Source organism: Gracilinanus agilis, chromosome 4, assembly GCF_016433145.1.
Source record: "Gracilinanus agilis isolate LMUSP501 chromosome 4, AgileGrace, whole genome shotgun sequence".
NCBI lineage: Eukaryota > Metazoa > Chordata > Mammalia > Didelphimorphia > Didelphidae > Gracilinanus > Gracilinanus agilis.
The window spans coordinates 80,033,409-80,054,936 of NC_058133.1; the positions used below are offsets into that span (position 1 = coordinate 80,033,409).

Genomic DNA, 21,528 nt, shown 5'->3' on the forward strand with positions numbered 1-21,528 from the left:
GAGTGGGAAACCAGGAAACCTGGGTTTTTTTCCAGATGAGCATTTGCTGTCATGTGGCTGTGTGTGTGCGTACGTGCATGCATGTATTGTATTTTCCTTTTCTCTGTTGGTGCATTCAGTCCTGGATCTGTTCTTAAATGTTTGTACCATCATCCACAAGTGTTAGTGAATTTGAGAAATATCATCTTGATTTTTCCTACTTCTAGTTATTTCACCTATTCTCATTTTAATTTGTTAAAAAAAAAACACGTCTTTAAACTTTGTGTCCTTATTTCCAATAGTGACAACTGTTATTTATGTTAGTTTTGTGACTTAACAGGTTTTTTTGTTTTGTCCCATAGACAATGCAGTTGACCACATAAAGCTGTGCAATCTGAAGGGCCATTCCTTTTCTTGGAATCCAATTAGGGCAGTAAAGCAACAGTTATGTAATATGTTTGTGAAGTGATATTTGTTACGTAATGTAATGATCATTTATAGCCAGATAGCTAAATCCATCTTAAATTCAGGAGTATTGTATCCCCTTCCAGAGACAGTGCTTTCTTTGTATCAAATAAGTAGTCAGTGATTATTAGCTTAACAATTAAGTTAAAACACATTCCAGCAAAGGGAAATGTTGCAACCTTTTTTTGTTGTGTGTGTGTGTGTGTGTGTGTGTGTGTGTGTGTGTGTGTGTGTGTGTATGTGTGTGTGTGTATTTCTGAGTATCCAAACATGTAATTACTATTGAAACATAGCTATTATACGTTTCTGACAAGAGCAGCTTATGTTTTGCTTGGTTTAGACAGTTATAATTTCCTGTGATTCCATGACCTCTATCCCATTAATATTAGTCTAAACATTTGCCTCTAGGCAATTTTTGTAATGTGAAATGGCCAGGTACAACCATTTCTCTCTAGAAATTTGCCAGACTCCTAATAATGTCAACAACCACTGAAGACATTGATTAGTGAATTTGTAGTTTATGATTCACCACTGTCATAAGGACCCACTGTGAGATAGTGGGGAGAGGGCCCTGAATTTGAATCAAAGAAATCTGCTCAAATTCTGGTTCTGATACTAGCTATTAGCTTTATCTTATTGTAGCAGTAGCACTTGGTATTAAAGGTGAGCTATTACTATTGTAACTATATTATTATATTACTATAAAGTATTACTAGTTTAAAAGCAGCACTTGAAAATATTTGGCTTCCAATATAAGAGGTCTTACTGTTTTTTTACCATTGCCTGTTAGATGCTGTCATTTTTGTTATCTTTGAAACTCTTGATACATGCTTCCAGCTTGATCCAGGAACATATTGTATGAGAGAATTTAGATGAAGCTCTCTTCACTATTTGTATATGGGAAGTCTCTGTGGGCTAGATGGTTGATGTATTTTTCAGCTGGGGTGAGCATGATATGTTATAGGTACTATAGAGTGCTATAGGTTTCTCTTCAGGGAGCTAACAACTTGTTCAGAGGAAGATTCTAAGAGAAGAAAGGAATTTATGATCAGGAAGTTAGATGATCTTGGAGGAAAAGGGGACAAGATGGACTTGAAGAAAGAGTGAGTAATCAGTTTCTTGAAAGGTAGACTGGAGGAAACAGACAGTTTTTCATTGAGATCAGATGGAGTTTTGCCTGGCCATGTTCTTAATAAACTCAAGTATCTGCAGAGATCTTAGGGTTATAGATATAGAGCTAAAAGGGACTTTACAGGTCATCTAGTTCAATCTGACACAGATGAGGAAATGATCCCCATAGAGGTTAAATGTCATGCCCAAAGTCATATTGGTTACAGTAAGTAACAGAGTTGAGTTTTGAACTGAGATCTTTGTTTTCAGATAACCTATTTGCTTAAAAAAAAAAAAAGGATGTAAAACAAGGGCAAATCACTTATTTCTTGAAGGAAATACTGAATGGAGAAATTGCTTCCTTCATCCCAAATATTTATTTGCATGTTCATTTGTTTCCTATAATGCTTCATTAACTTCAACTGACTTTTTGAAGCTGACACTTATTTATAAACATTTTTTGAAATCTATGTTGGATGACAAAATCTAATTTTAGATATTACACTTATATCACATGACTCATATATGTATATATATTATCATATATTCAGTTCCTCTGATACTTCCATCCATTATTGTAAACAAGACAAAAAATTGCATGCTTACTTTCCATTTGAAATTGATATAAATGCTTGAGGAGAAAAATAATAAACTTAGTCCCTGGCTGCAGTTAGTTAATGGACTGAATGAGAAAGAAGTATGATTGAGATAGAACTTAGGAGGCAGAAAAGATCCAGCAATTTCTAAAAAGAAGTTTCCAAAAAGTTTCCAAATCCCAAAATCCTTGGATTGATTGTAGTAGGATCATAACCATGCCTGTAGGAAGGCAATTTGATCTTGCCTATTGGCAAAACTGTAAGTAGCAATTTTTGCAGCTGAGGCAAGTGGCAGGGGGTAGGAGAGGGGCAAGAGAGAAACCCCCAAACACTGAGAAGTCACTGCCAAGGGGTCCAGAGCAAGAGCTGATCCTGACATGGGAGGAACTCACCTTCACCCAGGAGCCTGGGAGAGAAAACTCTTAAATCTTATCTTACATAATTATCTTGCTAACTGGGTGCTAAGCTCAGTGGTTTCTAGCTGCAGAATTACTGTCTCCTCTGAATTTCAGTGTTTAGGGCAAAGCCTTATTCTCTCTTCCTCAGGTACAGTTCTGAATTTAGGTCTTCTGGGTCATTCCCCATCTTTTGTTGCCTCTTGCATTAGTCTCTAAATGAATAGGATTTACTATGAAGCATTCCTATTGTGGACCCAATCCAAGTGGTTTCTTTACAATCACCAGAAAGGGCTTTGTCGTGAGGCAATTTTCACCTATTTCATGATCCTATCACATAGGCTCTGAGACTGTACTGCATAGTTAGGATTCACTGATTTTGTTTACTTCAGTAACAAAAAACTTTGCTCATTGTAAATTTGTAGATGTCAGGCAAAGCTTTGTGTGCAAAGCTTAGAACCTGGCTTGGGAGAAAGAAGTTAAAATAGCTCCAAACGAAATTCCGACTCACTTTTGTACTATATCTTTCATGCAGAAAGTATTGGAAACTGCTTGGCAGTCCACACTTAACACAGTAAACTTCTTGCAATGTATTTGCACTTGTATCACGTAGCCGGTTGATTAGCTTGTGTATTCATTTCCTCTGATACTCCCACTCTGCACAGTAAGAAGTCAAAACAAGTGCATATTCCCACTCTGTGTTTTCAAAGTGAGCAGTTGGTTGGATAGCATTTAAATCCCACAGAACAATGGAAGCAATGTAAGTTCCAGAGAATGAAAGATCTCTTTTGTTTGTAGTTTGATTCAGCATCCAATTCTTGATGGGAAGAGAATATTTTAGGTGGTAGGGGGATAGCAGGAGACTTAAGTAACATTTTAATCTTCATAACTATGTACAGAATTCAATGTAATCCAGAAACAATGTTCAAAGGAGTCAAGAGTTCACTGACTCGGAGCTAGGAGAGTCCTTAGACGTTTACTATCACCCTTTCATTTTACCCATGGGGAAAACGAGGTCCAAGAGATGAAGCCACTTGTCCAAGATCATGCACAGAGGAAGTGGCAAAGCTGGACTTTAAACCCGTGTTCTCTGTCTCCTGAGTCACTTCTCTTTCTTCTCTGCCATGCTGTTAGTTTGACAGATTCCTTTTAGGCCCCTAGTTTCAGATCCTGTTGGGTACCTCAAAATGTTCATTCAAATCAGAGGAAATATAAACTTTGCATAAATTTGGATCTGCTCAAAGAATGTGACATCTGGCTATTTTAGTTGACTGAATTTGGAAGTTTTTTTGCACATTTTAGTATTAGATTTCATGTAGTAATGTTATCATTTAGTTTATTAAATTAGCATGAAGTCAGCAAATATATACTAGCAGTCACTTGAATTGCGAACTCTCTATAGAGGCTCTTAATTTAGTTTTTTTGTTTGTTATTTTTAGTCCTTACCTTCTGCCTTAGAATCAATATTAAGTATTGGTTCCAGGACAGAAGAGCAGTAAAGGCTAGGCAATGGGGGTTAAGTGACTTGCCTAGGGTGACACAGCTGGGAGGTGTCTAAGGTCAGATTTGAACGCAGGAACTCCTGACTCTAGGCCTGGCTTTCAATCCACTGAGCTACCCAGCTGACCCCCTCAATTTAGTCTTAATCCATGTTTATTCCTTTTAGGAACACCTACTGAGCTCAGTAGGATGAATGGACATCGATGTGAATCATATAGATAGTTTGAAAGCTTCCCAGGCTACTGACAAAGGAGAAGTAATAATAGTTTGAATGTTTCTTTTTCCTTTCTTCCAACCAGTTCAAAGCGGTTCCCATATTTTATCACCACCCTTCCCACATCAAGGTATAGAAGAGAAGGCATAGGCAGTGCTATTCCTAGTTCACTAATGGGGAAACTAAACCCCAAAGAAGTTCATTACTGTCTAGTTCACTTTGTGAATCAGTGACTAGAAACATGAAAGTCATCTTTGGCCCCTTCTTCACTCATATAACAAGTCTTTTTTTTGCTTCTTCCTTTGAAGAAATTTATAATCTGACTTTACCATGTCTATCCAAGCTTATATTTCCTAACATCAATTTCCTAGTCATGTCTTGCCTCCCAACTACTTTATTTCTCTTAGTAGAACCAATATCCTTCCAGTTGCTCAATCCCAAATAGGTGGAGTCTTCTTTAATTCATCCCTTTCCTTGATTGGATATGATATCTAATCAATCAGATGTCAAATCTTACAGATTTTGCCTCATATCTCTTGAATCTATTCCCTTCTTTCTACTCTTATGGCTATCACCCTATTAAGACCATTATGACCTTTCACACATATGATTAAAAATTTTTTTATATCTATTGGTTTTCCTCCCACATTCTCCTCTTCAAAGAATATTTCTGAAGGAAAAAAAGAGAAAAAATTCATTTAAACTAACAAACATGTCAAAAACCCTTGATATTATGTGCCATGATCTACACACATAGACCCTGACTTCTGCAAGGAGTAAGGGGAGATGTCTTTTTTGTTGTTTTGAACCCTCAACCTTCTGTGTTAGAATTGTATAGTATTAGTTCTGAGGCAAAAGAGCAGTAAGGGTAGGCAGTTGGAGTTAAGTAACTTGCCTGGGATCACAGAGCTAGAAAATATCTGAAGCCAGGTTTGAATCCAAGGACCTCCTGTCTCTGGACCTGGTTTTCTATCCACTGAGCTACCTAGCTGCCCTTGAGATTTCTCTTTATATCACTTTTTGGGAGTCAGATTTGCTTTTTATAATTTTCAACTTTCTTTTTCCATTGTTTTGTTTAACTGTGCTATTATAAAGGCTTCCTAACTAATCTTCCTACTTCTAATATCTCCTCTCTCCAATCTATTCTTCATACAGTTGCTAAAATAATCTTCTCAATACAAAGTTCTGCCAGTATTATTCACTGGCTCAAAAAATCCTTAACTTGGTTCACTGCATTTTTTTAAACCATCCTTTATTAAGTGCCCTCTGTGTTCTAGTCAATGTGCTGGGTGTTTTATAAACATCTCACTCTATTCATACAACCCTGTAAGGAAGAAACTGAGTCTGATAGTAGTTGTGACTTACCCAATATTACAGATAGGAAATGTTGGAGGCCACATTTAAACTTATGTCTTCCTGACACAAGGCCTATCCACGGCATCACCTAGCTTCCTGTAGTTCTCACCTATCTTTCTAGTCTTGTTCTAGACTCTGATTCATGTACTGTTCTTTTTAGAGAAAGTACAGTTTCTCAGTCTCATTCTGCATTCCCCCATCTTTGTGCATTTATGCATTCAATGTATGTCTAATGTCTTGAATGTTCTTTATATTTGTTTCTCTGTTTTATCTGTCTATAATATCCTGGTTTACTTTACAAGTGTGTATTGAGGGTCTACTGGCTATACATATATTCAACTCCTAGTTCCGCTCATTTCATTTTGCATCAGTTCATATAAGCTGCCTCAGGTTTTTCTGAAAGGTCATCACTGCATATAGCACAATGGTATTATATCATAATCCTTTTCTATAGCTTGTTAAGCTATTCCCCAATTGATGAGCTTTCCCTCAATTTCCAATTCTTTGCTACTACAAAAAGAGCTGCTCTAAAAGGTTTTTGTGCAAAAAGGTCCTTTTCCCTTTTCTTTGATCCCCATTCTTGGGAGAGGGTGAATATCTTTAGACTGAAGCAAAGGCTTGAAATGGTGAGTAGAAGAACGGAACAATAGCTTAGAAGCCAAGTGACAACAGAGGCAGAGGGTGATCCAGGACTTGGACCTGGGAGCCAGCCTATTGGAATAATGAAACTGCCTCTGCAGCTGCTACCACTGTTGACTTAGGATCCTTCAAGACCTTCCATTCCAACTCACTCATTTCATGGAGGAGAACACAGAGGACCAAGTGAGGGAAGAGAGATGCCCAAGGTCAAACATCAATTAAATGTCAGGGTCAAGATTTCCTTCAAGACTTGGGCTTCACAATGCATTTTGTAACATGGACTTCACCATTTTTTGAGTAAGTTTAAAGAGGACCTGGTACATAAGCATGACATCATATAATTCTTGGAGCTGGAAGGGACTTTATGGGTTATCTATGTTCTTTCTAAAATGTAGAGCCCAGAACTGAACACAGCTATGATCCCATCAAAATAAAATATAGAGGCACTATCCCTTCTAATCTTGGACATGGTGATTCTCTAATAGAGGTATATTATGCTGCTTCACATTTGAGTTTTAGGGGCTGCCAGATCACACTTTTGACTCAAACAGACCTCACTTCACTAAAATCACCGGATCATTTTCATACATTTACTATCAATGTACACATACTTCCCCTAGATCATAATTTTGAAGTTAAAAAAAAACCCACAAGTGTAAGAATATACATTTCTGCTTTAGTAGATTCAACCTAATATTTTAACCTTCTGAGTCCTTTTTGAGTCCCTGACATTTATTCAGTGTTAGCTACCCCTCCTGGCTTTGTGTCATACACAACTTTAATCAATATTCCATGGATAGATAGAGCATTTATTTACTTATAAACCTTTGCCTTACATCTTAGAATCAATGTTATGTATTTGTTCCAAAGCAGAAATATGGTAAGGGCTAAGCAAGGCCTAGGGTCAAACACCTAGGAAGTATCTGAGGTCAAATTTGAACCCAGGACCTCCTATCTGTAGGCCTGACTCTCAGTCTATTGTACCACCTAGCTGCCCCAAATAGAGCATTTAAGTGCTTTCTATATGCCAGAAAATGTGCCAAAAGATAAAAATGCAAGCAAGAAAGACAGTCCTCACCTTTAAGCTTATGTGTGTGTGTATGTATAATTTTTTTTAACCCTTACCTTCTGTCTTAGAATCAATATTATGTATTGGTTCCAAGGCAGAAGAGCTGTAAGGTCTGGGCAATGGGGGTTAAATGACTTGCTCAGTCATTCAGCTAGGAAGTGTCTGAGGTCAAATTCAAACCCAAGACCTTCTGTCTCCAGGCCTGGTTCTCTGTCTACTGAGCCACCTAGCTGCCCCCTAGGCTTATATTTTATCAGGGAAGATAACAAGAGGGGGAAGGGCAGTATGGTTTGAGCAGCACAGTGTAGTAATGATGAGGAAGTGGCAGGGTGTTCTGGTTGTCACACAGAATAGTGAGAAGCTTTTAATCTGACAACCAGAACTGAGGGAACCAAGGAATGGAGGCCATGATTGCTTTGGGAGGGGGTGAGAGGGGAGATGATGATGATATCAAGAGTATAGGAAGCATTGATAGGAGATGGCTGAGAAAGTCCATCTATGCCTTTCTTTAAATTGTTGCTAAAATTTTTGTATCAATAGAATTTGAAAATGAATTGTTGGCTGGCTGGGGGTTTTGGGGGAGAAGGCAGGGGTGAATAGTAGGAGAGAGAACAAGAAAAAGAAATTAGGGGATTCCGAAGTTCAGGGGAATAATTCTTTCATTGCCACTTTAATAAAAAAGGCTCTGGTTTTATAGCTGAAATTTGGATAATGGTTGGTAATGATAAGAACAGATTGTTTTCATTGTGAGAAACTGAGCTATTTCTGTGATAGAGCAAATGATGAGAATGCTCTCTTTATGGCATAACCAGACATACCCCTGTGGTTGGTCAAGCACAGATCCAACTGGTAAAGGGTTGGGTTGTTTTTGTTTTTAGTTTAAGGTATTAGTAAAGTCTGTTCCATTTTTCACTCTGCTCTCAAAGGTATGGGGGAGGTGAACTTGTCATTCTCACCAAATAGCTCAAAGATAAAGCCCAATGGAGCTATCTGTGGAATTTATGATGTTTTGTTTGATTTATGTTATTTCTTAGTAGAGTGAGCTTCATTAACGTTGAATATTATGAGGTCACATGGAACCTCATAGACTTTGGGATGATTTCTTTTTGGTGTGAGATTTATTCATACAGCATTATTTTTTAAAATAAATTTTTATTGAAATCTTTTGTTTTTTACATAATCATAGTTTTCCCTAGTAACCTTTTTCCTCTCCCTCCCATTCCCAGAAAGCTATCCCATATGACAAATAATATGTTTTTCAAAGACCAAAAAAGGAGGAAATAATCAGCGCATCCAGCCAATATTTTGAAAAAAAGTCTTCTATTTGTCTCCAATATCGGACTTGTTTCCAAGTTATGATTTTTTCTCTTCTGTTTTTATCAGCTCTCTTCTCCTTATCCTCAAACCCCACACCCCTCTCATTTGTTATTCCTTTTTCTGATTTTAGAATTTTGCTTATTTGTTCCTTTTTCATCCCTTGCTTTTATTTGATTATTTCATTCCCTTCCCCTCTCCCCCAAGTTAAATAGTCAAGGAGAATCCTTCTTCTTCCCAAATGAAATTTGTTTTGTTAGAATTTTTTTTTAAATTTCACTTTCTGCACTATAAGCAAGATTATTTCCTTCACTTTCTCTATTGTTACTCTGCCCTTTTGTTTATTTAGACATTTATTATTTAATTGATGGCCTTTATACTTATTTACTCCTTCTTTATTCTCTATATTCTTCATAGAATAAAAACTTTTTCTAAATTAAGTTCATTTAATTAATTAATTTAGAGTATTTTTCCATTGTTACATGATTCATGTTCTTTCCCTCTTCTCTTCCCACCCTCCTCCCATAGCCAACGAACAATTCCACTGGGTTTTACATGTGTCATTGATCAAGACCTATTTCCATAGTATTAATTTTTGCACTAGAGTGATCATTTAGAGTCTACATCCCTAATCATATCCCTATCGAACCATGTGATCAACCAGTTGTATTTCTTTTGTGTGTCTACTCCCACTGTTCTTTCTCTGGATGTGAATAGCGTTCTTTCTCACAAATCCCTCAGAATTGTCCTGGATCATTGCATTGCTGCTAGTAGAGAAATCCATTACATTTGATTGTGCCATAGTATGTCCATCTCTTTGTACAATGTTCTCTTGGTTCTGCTCCTTTCACACTGCACCAATTCCTGGAGATCATTCCAGTTCACATGGAATTCCTCCAGTTCATTATTCCTTTTTAGCACATTATTCCTTTCACTCTGCATCAATTCCTGGAGGTCTTTCCAGTTCACATGGATTTCCTCCAGTTCATTATTCTTTTTAGCACAATAGTATTCTATCACCAACAGACACTGCAATTTGTTCAGCCATTCCCCAATCAAAGGGCATCCCTTCATTTTCCAATTTTTTGCCATCACAAAGAGAGCAGCTATAAATATTTTTGTACAAGTCTTTTTCCTTGTTATCTCTTTAGGGTATAAACCCAGCAATGGTATGTCTGGATCAAAGGGCAGGCAGTCTTTTAAAGCCCTTTGGGCATAGTTCTTTCTAAATTGCCTTCCAGAATGATTGGATCAATTCACAACTCCACCAGCAATGCATTAGTGTCCCAATTTTGCCACATCCTCTCCAACATTTATTACTTTCCTTTGTTGTCATATTGGCCAATCTGCTAGGTGTGAGGTAGTACCTCAGAGTTATTTTGATTTGCATTTCTCTAATTGTAAGAGATTTAGAACCCTTTTTCATGTACTTATTGCTAGTTTTGATTTCTTTATCTGAAAATTGTCTATTCATGTCCCTTGCCCATTTATCAATTGAGGAATGGCTTGATTTTTTGTATAATTGATTTAGCTTCTTATAAATTTGAGTAATTAAATCTTTGTTAGAGGTTTTTGTTATAAAGATTTTTTTCCCCAATTTGTTACTTCCCTTCTAATTCTGGTTGCATTGGTTTTGTTTGTACAAAACATTTTTAATTTAATGTAATAAAAATTATTCATTTGACATTTTGTAATATTCTCTATCTCTTGCTTGTTCTTAAATTCTTTCCTTTCCCATAGATCTGACAGGTATACTATTCTATGTCTGCCTAATTTACTTATAGTTTCCTTCTTTATATTTAAGTCATTCACCCATTCTGAATTTATCTTGATGTAGGGTGTGAGATGTTGATCTAAACCTAATCTCTCCCACACGGTTTTCCAATTTTCCTAACAGTTTTTGTCAAATAGTGGGTTTTTGTCCAAAAAGCTGAGATCTTTGGATTTATCATCGCTATCTTGCTGAGGTCATTTACCCCAAGTCTATTTCATTGATCCTCCCTTCTGTCAACCAGTATCATATTGTTTTGATGACCACTGCTTTATTGTACAGTTTAAGATCTGGTACTGCTAGACCTCCATACTTCACTTTTTTTTTTCATTATTTCCCTTGATATTCTTGATCTTTTGTTCTTCCAAGTGAACTTTGTTATGATTTTTTTGTAATTCAGTAAAAAAGTTTCTTGGTAGTTTGATAGGTGAATAAAAACTTTTGAGGTATCTAGTTTGGGTTTTCTCTTCTAAACAATTTCTCATTGCCTTGTAAAGATTTCTCCTTTTCTCCCCCCTCCTTTTCTTTTGTAAATTATTCTTAGAAAAATACCAGATCTTGCAGATGACAAAGAACATATTGTCCTGTTACAAGATTCTTTTAATATACCTAATTATACAGTACATTATTGACTCCCCCCGCCCTTAGTCCATTCCTCCCATTTGTCTCAAAATCTCATCTCTAGGTTCATTCCTTCTTAATCTTCTAGGTGTCAGGTCCTTCCAGGAGCTCCAATTCTGCTTTTCCTGAGGCAGGATGAAGGTAGTTCCTCTAATTTCCTGCAGATAATACTCATAATTAGGCCCCCATCTCCGTGTATTTCATCACCCTTAGGAACATTCATTAGTCCCCCTCCCACCATGAAAGCAAGGATTCTTTCTTTCTCCTCTTTTCAGGCATTCCTTTTAGCTTCATTCCTATCCCTCTATTCACTCACTTCTCTTGTTAAATTCTGACTTGATTAAAAGATATCACATGTTCTCCTCCATCTCTTTCTTTCTCGGTGGGTCCTCCCATTTTGGAATTGTTATTACCCTGTGAACAGGATTTATGAAGGATTACTCCATGGTGTTGAAGGCTTTTGTCCACCCTCACTTCTATTTGGCTTGTGCTTTCTCCTTTGTCTCCTTTGTAGTTGTAAAAAGAAATCTCTTACTCATATCTTTGTCATGATTTTGTTAATTGTCCTTGGTTGTATTTCTTTATATTATCCTTCTTGTATTTCTGTTGCCTGGGTTGTTTGAGAAGAGAATAATCTTTTTAGGTCTGGTTTTTTTTCTAAGAACAACTCTTTATTATTGAAATTCATCTTTCTTCATTTATGTTTAGGCTCCAGTTTTCAGGGTGGGCCACCTTTGGATGTCTCTTGAGCTGCATTCCTCTCCAGAAGATATGATTTCATTCCCTCCTGTGTTTCTGGGATATACAGAATGGTCTTGTGTTATTTGAATTTCTATTTCTTAAACTTTGAGATTCTTTGTCCTGATCACTTGTAGAATTTGTTGATTCTCAATGGAATTGTTAAATTTAAATACTTTTAACAGCTTGGAGTTTGTAGCCTTAGGTTTTTTTTTTTTTTTTTCTTCCTGGAGCTGATCCACAGAATCTTTCAGTTGGCACTTCGTTTTCTTGCATTTAGGAGTTCCAGGCAATTTCCTTGTATTATTTCTTGCATTATGGTGTTAATATTTTTTTACTTCTATTATTCTAGGACACTTGTAATCTTTAAGCTGACTCTTTGCATCCTATCTTCAAGATCATTATATGCTTACTTATATGAAGAGTAGTCTTTCTTTTAATGATGTTGCTTTTTGCTTTTCTTATAGATTGGTCTTTCAATTTTGTATATTTGCATTACTAACCAGTTATTCTCTTCCCTTCTCTCTCCCTCCCTCCTTTCCTCCCTCTCTCCTTCCTTTAATCCCTCCTTCCCTCTGGTGAGACTTGCCACCATGAATTCAAGTTTTCTTACAATACCAATTAGTTCCAATGTACAAGCCAAAAATTACTCCCAAAATTCTTATTTCACTTTTAAACCATTTAGGATCAGCATATTGTGTGATTCCATGTTCTCAAAAAATTCACAGGATCCTCTGCCTCATATTTTCCTTCTTATGTAGTATTTATTCACAGATACTTGGACTCTTTTATCAGACCTGCAGGCTGTATTTCTTTCTGCTGATAATGCCTTCCATGTTGGTTCATCTGCTTTTGTTCAAGGTTTTTGAGTTTTCTTTCTCTTGAAATTCTTGGACATTTTATTCTTTTTTCCTCCCATTTTCCCCTATTGCTTACCTTTTGACTCCTTTCTCTGGGGTCTAGTTCTTTAAGCCTTTTAGCCTCTTTCCACACAGAGCAATTCATAGTTCATCATCCAAGGTCTTTATTCCAAATGACTTCTGAGTGAACAGAACTGAACCCAGCTAGATGCTGGACTCTTCCTGTGTGTTCAGCCCCCTACTCCTTCCTAGTTTTCTCAGTTCTCTGGTCTAACACTCCAGAGAAGTCTCAGGGCAGCAGAGGTCTCCTGAGCAAATTTCTTCCATTTAGATTTTAAATTTTTGTGGTACTGGGGGGAAAGTGGGATTAGGGGATAGAATTGAATTTTATTACAAGCCCAGACACATGTCCTGCCCTATTCCTTTTGTTGCTCAGTTTTGTCCCAGTAGCACAGTGCACTGCCAACTGGCAATGATGACCTGAGAAAATTTCTTTCATTTGGAATTGGGATCTCCATTAAGTTGGCAGGAAGTATAAGCCCAGACAGGTCCCTTTGCTCCTCTGCTAGGGCTGAACCTGTCATAGCACCAAATACTGCCATGGAGCTATACAGTCTAAGGTCACTTTTTACCATTCAAAATTAGAATCTGGAGCAATGGGAGGAGTGAGAGAGTATGGAATGTATAATTGTGTTCTTTCAGAAGCCTTAGGTTGACTTATGCAGCATCATTGGCAGGACCATGATGGGTAGTGGGAGAGTGAGCTGAATGAGCACTTCTTAGAGATTAGGGAATACTGACCTATTTTCCGTTTCTGTTCATCAAGTTTTTACCTTATTTGAGTTCTTGGTGTCCCATACCATGGAAATAACTGAAATTGTTTTATCTCTGGCATGTGATTTTTTAAATAGTAGGCTTGAGAGGTCATGAGTTTCAGAGAAAATTTATAGACTGCCATCCTTTTTGCCTCATGACACCAACATGGACTATTATTAAGTTGTCATTCATGTAACACTCCCATTTGCCAATGGGTTTAGGGAAAGCTAGGAAACTTGATTAGTTTGAGTTCATGACATGAAGACCGTAGACATTTTTTAAAGTTATTTTTATTTATTTCATTAAATATTTCCCAATTTCATGTAAAATTTTTTTAATGCTTAGTTTTAGAAATTTTGAGTTACAAATTCCTTCCTTCTTACCCATCCCCATTCCTTGGAAAGGCAAGTAATTTGGTATTGATTATATAAGACATTCTGTATTAATAGTGAAATGGATGTATAGCTATAAAAAGAATAAAGGATGAAGTTGTGGTTTGGTAAAACCACTCTGACTGCTAAAATGTGTATAATGACTTGTAGCAAACATGACAGCAATATTTTCATATGGAGCTGAAAATAGGAGACTCCAAACCATATGTTATCATATTATACCTCCTGACTTCTATGAGGTAAGGAGGAAGTTTGTGATGTCCTTATTTTATAAATTAGAAAATTGGAGCACAAAATTTCAGTCACTTCACAGAATCATAGAACCTCAGTTTGATGCTACTGAACAGTAGTCTAAGTTAACCCACACTGGAATAAGAATCCCCTCTATAACATACCTGATAAGTAGTTATCAGTCAGTCAACAAGCATTTATTAAGCACTTACCATGAACCAGATACTATGCTAAGTGCTGGGAATAGAAATATAAGCAGAAAGAAGAACATATATCCTAATGAGGGAAAACAATGTAAAGACAATTATAAATATTAGAGAAAATTATAAAAGGAAACCAAAGGTGCATAGGATGAGAAAGGGATTACCTATAAGCAGAGGTGGCAGAGAAGGACCAGAGTCAAGAGTGGAGCCCAGAGAGGGATAAAGACATAGCTAACCTGGCAATTTCCCCTTTAAAATGGAGGTTCTTGGAGGAACCAGCCAATCAGATGAAGGGTCCATAGGAGCCTTTGTTTGAAGAACTTTAAGAAGGGGGTATTCATTACTTCCCAAAGTATCTAGGTGGTATATTGGCTAGCATGCAGGGCTTAGAGTTAGGAAGACTTGAATTAAAACCTGACTTCAAACACTACCTGTATGGCTTTGAGCAAGTTGCTTAACTTCTGTTTTATCTCAGTTTCCTCATCTATAAAATGAGAATAGTAATAATACCTACATCCCAGGGTGGTTCAGATGAAATAATATTTGTAAAGCACTTAGCAATGTGGTTAGGGTCTTAGTAAATATGTATTCCCTTCCTTTTCTATTCTAATGCTTTCTAGTTCTGGTAAGTTGGAAGTTTTTCTTTTTAGCCAGCTTAAATTTGTGCCTTTCCAACTTCTACTCATTGCTCCTAGTTTTGCCTTCTAGAACCAAACAGTACAAGTCTAATTTTTCTTTCCCATGACAGCCTTTCAAATACTTGAAGACTAATATCATCCCTACCCTACTATAACTGACAAAAAGCTATTCTCTGCTTCCTGACTCAATATCCCTATTTCCTTCAACTGATCTTCATGGAATAATTTTAAGTCCCTTTACAAAACAAACTGTCTTTAGTTCACAAAAAATCCCTCCAATCTTCTTCTTCCTCCTCCTCCTCCTCCTCCTCCTCCTCTTCCTCCATCTTTGTCTTCTTTGTCTTCTCCACCTAGTACTATTTTTTTTTAATAATTTTTATTTTAAACCCTTAACTTCTGTGTATTGACTTATAGGTGGAAGAGTGGTAAAGGTAGGCAATGGGGATCAAGTGACTTGCCCAGGGTCACACAGCTGGGAAGTGTCTGAGGCCGGATTTGAACCTAGGACTTCTCAATCCACTGAGCTACCCAGCTGCCCCCTCCACCTAGTACTTTTGAAGGTCTTTTTGAACCCCAAAGTAAGACTTCTTCTATATAATGCAACAAGTCAGTTACAGATGTGGAAACTGAACTCAAGATTTCTCCCACTTCAGGTTCTATCTACTCTAATTATTAAATGAAGTGATCAGCACTTTCCACAGGGATCAGATCTTTCTACAAAGGCCTTATCACTATTGATTGAGTTGCATGAAAGTCAAGGAAACCTTTGGAAACCCTGGCTACTGGCTGGGTCAGACAAGAATGGATGAATCTGCTCTATAAAAATAATGATAAAATAAGAAAGCAGAATCAACACCTATTCAGGGGCACTGCTAGAAAGCAAAAGCCCTGCTCTAGGGAACTTTCAGATCATAGGAACCCAGTGGAGATCATAGGATCCTTTCTTGAGAGAGCCTAACTTCTATAGGGAGCTATGGAAAATACTGACAGGGCACCCTTCACCTGAGATATGGATCAGGCAATTCTATATAATACCGAATTAAGTATTGTTATTGCAGATCCTCTGACATCTTCCATGAAAGCATTAATCTTAACAGAAGGAAAACTGACTCAATTCTATTTTACTGTTGGAAGTCTTGTGCATTCTAGGAAATGAAATTACTTTAAAAAAATCACACACAGTCTCGTGGCTATCCACATACAGTATCGTATCAAATTAAACATCCATTGAACAAAGAAAGCAAGTGTTCCATTGATGGAAATGGGATTGTAGTAGGACTTCCTGGGAAAAACTAGAAATGACTCCTATACCTTATCATATTTACATGCTGACAGGGACAGTGGCTATTGGATGACTTGTTTATATGGCTGTTTGGGGAGTCTCTTTTTTGCTTCTAAATTGAGAATAACCACAATGGATTACATTTTGTATGTTAGACTTCAGAAGTCTTCTCCAGGTGCTTATCCTTTCTCTGAGATTGGCTCTCTCCCTATTGAGGGTGATCATAGGACCATAGCTCTAGAGATAGAAGGAGCCTTAAGCAATCTTAAGAATCTGATCCTCTTATTTTATAGAAGAGACAGCAGATGCACAGAGAGGTAAAGTGACTTGCTCTTGGTGACAAATACAGCGTTTGAGGTATATTTGGAACTCGAGTCTTCCCAACTCCAATCCAATGCCCTGTCCCCTGCCCTATACTCCTCCACAAATCAGTTAGCATTTATATTAAGCTTTTGCTTTTTCAAATTGCTTTACATATTGCATCCAATTTGATGATCTCAAGTACTTTACAAGCCAAGTATTCCCACTCCCTGTAACAGTAGCAGCTTTAGCAAGATAGCACAAAGGATAGAAGAGAAGATACCAAATGAAACTTCAGTTCCCTAATCTGTGCACATACAGACTTTATGTTCTGTCTGGGAAAGATTGCATATTTACTTGTATTTAATATAGCAGTGATGGCAAACCTATGGCACACAGAACATTCTCTGTGGGCATGTGGCCTCCTACCCCCATTTTGTTACTACATCTGACAACATTTTTTCACAGCCCCTGCCCCTCTGCCCAGCAGCCTAATGGGAGCCCACAGGGGTAAGGTGGGAGGCTCACAGGCAGCAGAGCTGGAGGGGAGCAGGTCGCTCAGGCCACACCCCTCCCCCTGTCTACACTCATTGAGGACATTCCTCACTTCCCCCGCCCTTCTGCCCAGCAGCCCAATGGGAGCTCTTTTTCCCTCTTCTGTGTGAGGTGGGGGAGGGGCAAGGCACACACAGCATGTGGTGGTGGGGTGGGCATGGCACTCCATCTCTAAAAGGTTCACCATCACTGCTATATAGACTTTGACATGTTCAGTGCCATTTTGCATTTTTCTTTCTCGGGAGATGAATAATGCCTTTGGATGGAAAAAGAGGTTTTAATTCTGTAAAAGATGCTTGAATTGTGTGGAGGATGACCAGGCTTTAATTTGGTGAAGACTTTAAAGGTTCTTGGATACCTAATATTTCTTTCAGATATTCTCCATTCTGGCCTATATTGAATTAGAAATTTGCCCTTTGTGTGGATATGGAGATAATGGAACCCAATACTTTTTTTTAAAATGACTTTTAAAAACCTGTACTCAAATGTTAGGCTATTTAAGTAGTCATGCCCAGATAGCACTCATTTTTGGACTCACTTGGCCTGGCTAATATGTCTGTTGTTATTATTGTTATTTTTCCAGTTAGCCTTTGTATAGAAATTTAATGTTTACAAAGTACAAATATCTCTCTTGATTTTCTTGCCAACCCCAGGAGATAGGTGCAATTATTATTCCAATTTTGCAGATGAGGAAACTGAGACAGATAGCAGTTAAAAAACATGTTCAGAGTGGGCCACACAATTAGTATGTGTCTGAGTTAAACTCGGGTCTTCTGATTCTAGGTCTGGTGCTCTATTCACTGCTCTACCTATTTGCCTTAATAAAGGGAGAAAGAGTTGTGCTGTAATTTATTTTGGGGGTTCACCCCAGCTTAAATGGTTGTCAAAGGAAACTTATTAAATTTCCTCATAAAATATCAGTATCTTTTTGGTTAGAGGAAATTATTGTCAGATTATAGAAATGTGAGATTTTTTTTTCTGATTATTAGTGCCTTTTTCCAGGTCATGTTTGAGAACTGAAATATGGTATACTTCTTATCTTTCCTCCTTCTTCACTGTCACTCATACCAATGTTTAAACAGATAAGAAGAGGAATCCTAGTACTTTAGACATTTAATCTATAAGATTACGATTTTTTTTTATAAGAAGTTGGATTTGAATGGTGAAAAAATGGTCAAGAAACAAACGTAGTTCTTCTGTGGCCTTAATATCAGGATCATGTCAGCAAAGCAATGGTCTCTGATTAAATCCAGATTGAGCTGTTTCCTGTTGTACGGTAACCCATGGGGCAAGCTCAGCCCACAATGTCTTACTCTGTAAGTCTGTTATTAAAAAGTAGCCTGCCAAGGACTTTTCCCCTCCTTCCCTTTTAAACTTCAGGGGCGAGTTGTTCAAATATTACAAATAAAAACAGGCTCTAAAGGTGCCTTAAAATGGTTTATAGTAGTTCGATATTTTGCTGACAAAATTAAAAACTTAAGCTTACAAGTTTTATTTTTGTCCCTCTATCCATTGGCATACTAGAATGAAAGGCCATTCCGTGTGTTTTCTCTCGATTAATTGTGCTTGAACATCAAAAATTGCAGCAGTAAGAAGACTGATATGTTTCTAGTCTTTTAAAATGCACATTGTATTTGAATGCTAAAAGATACTTGTTCATCCTCAAAATACTGCTTTTTTCCTATTCATTTCCAGAAGGGAATCATAGGTCAACCTTGTCTGAAGAAACGAAGAAATATACTAATACTCCCACACGCTTTATCAATCTTTGTAAAAAATTCTTCTTAGCACCAGAGTGATTTTTTTCATTCTATTATTTGTCATAGTGATAATGATACTTATTCTTTGCATTTATATAAAATTTTTTTCAATCCCAGACCTCAAAGGACTTTACATTCCATTTTCTTGTATAAGCACTATTGTTTCCCATTTACAGATTAAAAAAAAGAAAGAAAGAAAAAGAAACTGAGGAACAAAAGAGGTTAAAGGGACTTGCCCAGAGTCAGGCATGCAAATGAATATTTTTCAGGGTAAAAGGAGAAATGAAAGGAAGTGACTGGATTAATGAGTAAAATAATTCCACTCTTCAGGGAGAACCTTTGCTTCCTGCCAAGTTCACTTTCTGGCAGAAAAAGGGACCCACTTCATCATGTTCTTTGACAAGCATTTTTCCCCCTCTGTTTGAGTCTTTTGGCCACATTTATTTCCACTGAAGAGAAGTCTTTTTAAATAGTCATTAAATTCAAGAATGGAGGACTTAGTTTGAGAATGGAATTTAAACATTTGACTTATACTAGTGACATTAAAGTAGAAGATGATCTGGCAATTTGGAGGGGCCTGTCATTGTGACAGGATAAGGCAGCAGCTTTTGAATAAGAGTTTGAAAATCTCTAAAACCCAGACATTTCTTGCTCTATTAGAAGTTAACTTTGGAGTTTACCCTTTTGTTGAGAGCTACCCACTGCAGCTCAGTGTTATCCATCCTGGTAACCATACTACTGGTCACACTTTGGAAATGTCAAATAGAAAACATGAAAGATGAAGAAAAGCTATCACTCCACTTCAAAGAATATACATATATATAATATATTGATGAAATGAAATCTACTTTTTAGAATAGACTGGCCACTCAAAATTAAAGAATACATGTATATATATATATATATGTATATATATATTTTTTTTTTTTTTAAACCCTTACCTTCCATCTTGGATTCAATACTGTGTATTGGCTCCAAGAAAGAAGAGTGGTAAGGGTAAGCAATGGGGGTCAAGTGACTTGCCCAGGGTCACACAGCTGGGAAGTATCTGAGGCCAGATTTGAACCTAGGACCTCCTGTCTCTAGGCCTGGCTTTCAATCCACTGAGCTACCCAGCTGCCCACACATGTATATATTAAAAAGGAAAAAATGAGCAATTATATGCAATATATTAATTCATTATATAATTTTAAAAATTATTCCTTATTTTATGCATATTACCATGACCAATAAATAACATTTTAAGCCCAGAAAGGCTAAGTTAGGCCATGCTTTGAATCCTTTTGGTGTCAAGAGGTTTCTATAAGCTTGAAAGAATGTCCGGCATTTGTACGAACCACAAGAATACACTAAGGGAGACCCTTTTAAAAATGAGATCAGGAAAGAAATCCTAGTATTAGACAACAACTCTGATGTTACAAGTCCTGCTGTTAGAATTTTAGTGTTGTTTAGTCTCTGAAGTGGGGCATCATGATGCCAGCTTATTCCAGCTTCTCTTAAAATTAGACTACTAGTTGCCATAATCCATATAAAATCAGCTAGTTTTATCATAATTGCTTAAATTTTAAGAAGCCTGATAGAGAAAATGTACAGAATGTTCTTTTTGTAATCAACATTTCCTCATTTACAGACACGGTTCTCCCTTTTCTTTGCCCTGTACCCTTAATTTGAAAACCCTAAAGTATTTTGACTTAAGGAAATTCAAATGAGAAATTCAGCTAGCTACCTCAGAAAAATTATGAGATGATTACTGACTTTGTCCTAGGGTTGTCTACTTTGGAAAAGCATCAAAATTACATTGAAGGAGGCAGCTCTCTTAGTGCAAGTCAAATATGATTTAGTTTGCCTGACATTCTATGCCTTTCTCCTCTAATTATGTTAATTAAAAAAACTGTACTTAGTAGAGATCAGTCTGTTTTAAAATCTATATCTTCAACTATTAATTGGGGTACCATTCTTAGGTATTCATCTAATTTGTCTTGTATAGAATAAGCCTACTGATATTACTTGCTTTCATTGCATTTCTTTTTAACATGTTCCTAGAAAAGTGGGCTCATGTATTCTCATGTCTTTCTTTTTTAACTCTTTCAGAGCTTAGTCTGGTGGTGTTGTCCCTAAGGTAGACACTGGGTAAGAGTAGAATCTGCCGACTAACTGAAAATACCTAATTTTACAGTGTACTGAGATCCATGGATAAAGAGAATTTGGTCAAAGCTTTGAATGGTTTTACTTAGCATTCATTGTTGGGAAAGGAGAGACTAGATTCAAATAAAGTATCTGAAGTGGACTCTAAGAATAGTTTTTACAAATGTTCCATGTTCATATCATTGGAAGAATAGCAGAAAGGAGGCTTCTGGATGGTATTTAGGATTCCTAGGTGGTGCAATGGATAAAACACCAGACATGGAGTCAGGAAGACTTATTTATCTTCCTGAGTTCAAATCTGGCCTCAGGCACTTAATAACTGTATGACCATAGGCAAGTCACTGGTTTACCTCAGTTTCTTCATCTGTAAAATGGGCTAAAAAAGGAAGTGGTAAACCATTCCAGTATCTTTGCCAAGAAAACCTCAAATGGGGACAGGAAAAGTTAGGTACGACTGAAAAAAACATCTGATGGCATTTATAATAATAGTCAGGGAATGGCAGTCAATCAGGTTCCTAGAAATCTCTCAGAAGCTCCCTGACAAAACATGTCAGCAATCCAGCCCTAAGTGAAAGGTGC

General features: G+C 37.0%; 1 protein-coding gene across 2 annotated transcripts in view; it reads left to right on the forward strand.

The window, feature by feature from the left end:
- RGL1 (ral guanine nucleotide dissociation stimulator like 1) overlaps positions 1–21,528 on the forward strand; it is a 162,769-nt gene that overhangs the window by 35,523 nt on the left and 105,718 nt on the right. The window lies entirely within an intron of this gene.